General features: G+C 41.9%; 1 protein-coding gene across 1 annotated transcript in view; it reads left to right on the top strand.

The window, feature by feature from the left end:
- The window catches only part of ZNF131 (zinc finger protein 131), a 112,541-nt gene that overhangs the window by 47,594 nt on the left and 60,133 nt on the right, over window positions 1-4,814 (top strand). The window lies entirely within an intron of this gene.

Raw genomic sequence — 4,814 nt, 5'->3', positions numbered from 1 at the left:
CAGCAGTCAAGAGATAGAACCACGTGTATTGCATTAGGCAAATCTGCTGTACAAGACCTTTTTAAAGTGTTGAAGAGCAGAGATGTCAGCTTGAGGACTAAGATGTGCCTGACCTAAGCCATGGTATTTTCAATAACCTATATGCACGTGAAAGCTGGACAGTGAATACTGTAAATGAATGGATGCTTTTGAGTTATGGTGTTGGAGGAGAATATTGAACGATTGAACGTGCCATGGGCTGCCTATAAAATCAACAGATCTGTGTTGGAAGAAGTGCAGCCAGAGTGCTCCTTGGGGGCCAAGATGGCCAAACTTCATCTCTCATACTTTGGATATATTGTCAGGAGGAACCAGTCCTTGGAGAAGGATATCATTTTTGGTAAGGTGGAGGGTCAGAGAAAAAGAGGAAGACCCCCAACGAGATGGATTGGCCAAGTGTTAGGCATCAATAGACTCAAGGTTGGCCCAGGGTCAGGCAGTGTTTCATTCTGCTGTGCATAAGGTCGCTATCGACTCGATGACACCTAACAACAACAGCAGCAGTGCCTACCACACAGTGGCTGTGGGTATTCAGTAAACTTGTGAATGGATGGTTTTATCCTTGCATGCTATTTAAGAGGATATCATGCTCTCCTACAGAGAACTGAGACATGGGTAATAAAATCGTGGTGTGCTGAGGAAGTGTGCTGGATTAGAATGCCGTCCCTTCTCCATAGGAAGACAGACTAAGGAGACTGCTTTGTGGACGGAACCTCATTAGATCTATGATTAAATCTCTGGAAAACTTTTCTCTGTGGTGTTTTTGCTCCTCATGGTAATTAATTAGTATTTCCAGGGGTAAGACCTTGGCAATTTCACAAGATGGTGGGACATGTCATGTAACACTGGCTTGCCTTGTGTGTGGGAAGCATTTTGTTGAGTTCATTAGGTCATTGGGAAATGAAGAACAGTTGGATACTGTTATTTCCCCAGGTAGGCCTATTTAGAACCATTTAGAGGTTCTAAACTGTGATTACAACCATCAGTGGTTTTCACTATAAATACAGTTGTTGTTTTGTTAAGTGCTGTTGAGTTGCTTCTATCTCATGGCAACCCTGGCTAGGGTTTTCAAGGAGCAGCTGGTGTGTTTGAACCACTGACGTTGTGGTTCAAAACGGCCTTTTGGTCCAGTGCATTTTATGCAGTGCCACACCAGGACTCCATAAATTATACAGTAACATGTTGAATTGCTTGTGAACCAAATAGGCATACAGTATACGCTGAAGAGTTCTTTGGGAAATAGGAAGGCTGTACTATATGTTGAATTTTTATAATAATACAATAAAACATTTTTTATTTATGTTCATTTCCACATATCCTCGTATCTCCCAGCTCATTATTTCTAGTTTGCTCACAGAGGTTGACTTGATTGTACTTGTATAGACAGTAAGTAGATGTAGCTCTTAGCCCAAATCTAACTCCCAAAATCTTCATTGTACTATATGCCTTCCCAACAGCTAAAATTTTCTGCTAATGTTTCGAAGTAAGTAAATTTAAAGAGCATAGCTTTATAGTACAATAATTCAGTGTATAATATATAGTCTTTAGTTGCTCATGGAATCAGTTATACTATACACTGATTATCCAGTAAGATTGTAGGTGTCTCTGGAAGAGCATCAGCATTCTGCCAGTTATTTATTGCTAAATAACAATCTCCAGATTCAATGACCAATGTCAGTAATTTATAATATAAGATCCTATGGGTTGGGTTGGTGGAACTTAGCTGGATAGTTCTGCTCTACTTATTATTTGGTGTCACTTTTGTGACTTTGTTCAGTTGGATGTGAAATACCTAACATGACTTGACTCATGTTGCCTGACAGTTGGCACTGATGATTGGCTGGGATGCTTCCCTTTTCTCCACATGGTCTTTTCAGTACAGCAATTTGGCAGGTAGTTTCCAAAAGTGTGAAAAAGAAAGCGGCAAGGTCTTACAGAAGTCCTGGTGTAACTCTTAGGATGAGCTCTGAATTTCTAACCACAGGTTGGCATTTCAAACCCACCAGCCAGCCACTCCTTGGAAACCCTGTATAGGGTTGCTGTAAGTTGGAACCAACTCAAAGGCATTTGACAACAACAACAGCAACAAGGTCTTAGGACTAGGTTCAGAAATCACCCAGTATCATTACGGTGGTATTCTGCTGGTCAAAGCAAGTCACAGAGCTAACCCAGATTCAAGGAGTGGGGGAAAACACCCCATATCTTGATAGAAGGAGTGGCAGTAAAAGAGGAAAACTCATGGTGCGTTGAAGCATTTCAGATTGATAGGGGGCTATCTAGTCCTGGTATTAGGTGCTTTCAAGTTGGTTCCGATTCATAGCGACCCTGTATAGGGTTTCCGAGGAGCGGCTGGTGGGTTTGAACTTGTGACCTGATCCTACTTGGGCTTTGGTTATCATTCCATTTGCTTAGTCTCTTCCTCCACTTTATCAAGGGAAAACATGGTGGGTACCGAGAAAAAGTTAGCATACCAGCTTTCAGGGTTTATGGGCTTTCATACATGGTCGCTCTACTCTAGGCATTTGACAAACTGAATTGTGGGTATGTGTAGAAAGCATTGAGGAATAAGTCTTTTTTTTTTTAGTAAGTTTTTATTGTGAATTATGTGTTAGTTTACATGGGTGAACATTATCTTTACATTCATCCTATTGTACTTTGTTTCATTGCAATGATCGCAGTCCCCTGTATGCATCATCAAACAACCTAAGGGTACACCCCACATGTCTGCCCCCCCGCCCCCCCGGCTGCCAGCACACAGCCCCTCTCCTTCCCTGAGTCCAGAGTCCCCAGCCACTCCTTCTGTCTACGTCATCTTCTCTGCTTCCATCCCTGGTGTCACCGCATCCCTGAACAGGGTCTTGTACTTCGCTTTTCTCCCTTGGTGGTTCCAGAGATCTCCACTCCTGAACTGCAAAGTCAGTCATTTTTCTCCTTTTGTTACCCAACATTTACATTTACCTTTCCAGCACTCAACTGTCAGATCTGATAGCAGTCATTCCCTATTGAACCACAGGAGTCCTTTCCCCCTCACCTTTTATCAACCCCATCCAGACAGGTTGGAAACAATTCAGTGGAAATTCTACCTTTCCCTGTATCCTGTGGAGCTAGGTTCCCTATTCAAAAAAGCTTGTAAGCCTTCTTGCCTTTGTAGTCCCCCTATTTTGGGTAGCCAATGTCTAAGTTCCTCATTCCTGTCGACCCTGTGTACCAAGGGGATGGGAATGATCCTCACTGTAGAGATTTGTCTGCTTCTTTGTCATGCATCCACAAGCATAGGTCAAGTTCATCCACTTGTAGTGGGTTACTCTTCTTTCTTCCTTTAGTTGTGTTCTGATCATCCAGCCATTGATGCCAGGTCAAATGGGTACTATCTGCAAGTGTGGGTGTTGTTGTGCATCTCCCCTCACTTCATATCAGCTGGATGCTTCACACTCTGTTCTAGTCCTCTGGGGCCACGTCCCTGCCCCTGGGCCCAGGAGTCCCCAAGTATCATCATACTGCTGGTTAACCAGGTCTCAATCCAGGTTAACAGGAGTTTATTGAATGTGGTCAAAATGCCTTTGTTCAAAATGTCATTGCTGGTTTTCCCCCACTTCCCCTTATCGGTGACCAGTTTGGTCAGCAGCAGGACCACATGGCTGCTAGTGTATTCCAACTGAGTTTCAGTCTTGGAAGGGGGTTTGCCTTGAGGGGACCTGACCACTTGCTTGATGGCTCCCTGGGGAACAACTTGCTGCTTCTTGTAGTAGTCAGCTAGACTGCTGTTACTGTTTTTAATTTTTTCTTGCTGGTCTTTCTTTCAAGAAGTATCTTCTGTTCTTCTGGCTGCTCCAGACTGGTCTGCTTGTTCTTTCAAGTGTAAGAGGAATAAGTCTTGAGCGTGAGGGTGGCTTTATAGTCTAAGATAAAATACTGAGTTTTTAGGTTGGAAAGAAAAGTAATCCATTAATAGTAGCTGTCATTTTAGAGATCTGCTTACCTAACCCTTCCTTTCCAAACACTTGCATATACAAATACATTAAATTTTACATCTACCATATTCAGCAGGCTAAGAGAAGTTTTTGGACCTGTAACTGCTAAGGTCCACATTGGTTTAAGGGCTTGGATTAATACAGATGACAAGTGTAATTTGAAGTCTTAGGATATTTTCTCTCATAGATATATTGTGTTGTCTTTCCATCTTCTTTTTTTCTTTATTTTTTAAAAAGTTTTTATTGTGAATTGAGTGAATGTTTACATGGCAGATCATCAGTTTCACATTCAACAAATCATAAACCTTATTTTATTACAGTGATTATAATCCCTCCATGTACCATCGGATAACAGTATTTCTCTTTGTTCACGTTAGCTGTCTTTTTAAACACTGAGGCATATATAATAATTTACACCACCAAAGAGCACATTCTGCAAGTCTGTTTCCTGGCCGCCATCTCTTAGTCCCTTTCTTCCCATGTATCTAGAGTCCTCAGCAGCTCCCACTCTCCATGTCCCTATCTCTGCCTCCATATCTGGTGTGTCTGCTTCACTGAATAAGGTCTCTCATTGCACTTGTGCTCTTCTCCCTTGATGGTCCTAGGGTTCTTTATTTCTGAATGGTAAGATTAACTACTCCCCCGTTTTTGATACAAAGCTTCTACCTTTACAATTGTGACAGTCGCAATTAGTCATGATAAGTATTACTCACTATTGAATCATAAGAATCTTATTGCCATCACTTGGTCAAAATTATTGCTATTGAATTATACGAATCTTGTCACCATCTCTTTCAACCAGAT

Source organism: Chrysochloris asiatica, unplaced genomic scaffold (assembly GCF_000296735.1).
Source record: "Chrysochloris asiatica unplaced genomic scaffold, ChrAsi1.0 scaffold00082, whole genome shotgun sequence".
In the NCBI taxonomy this organism is placed as follows: domain Eukaryota; kingdom Metazoa; phylum Chordata; class Mammalia; order Afrosoricida; family Chrysochloridae; genus Chrysochloris; species Chrysochloris asiatica.
The sequence above is the reverse complement of the archived record's forward strand: the minus strand, read 5'-3'. Positions and strand labels throughout refer to the sequence as shown.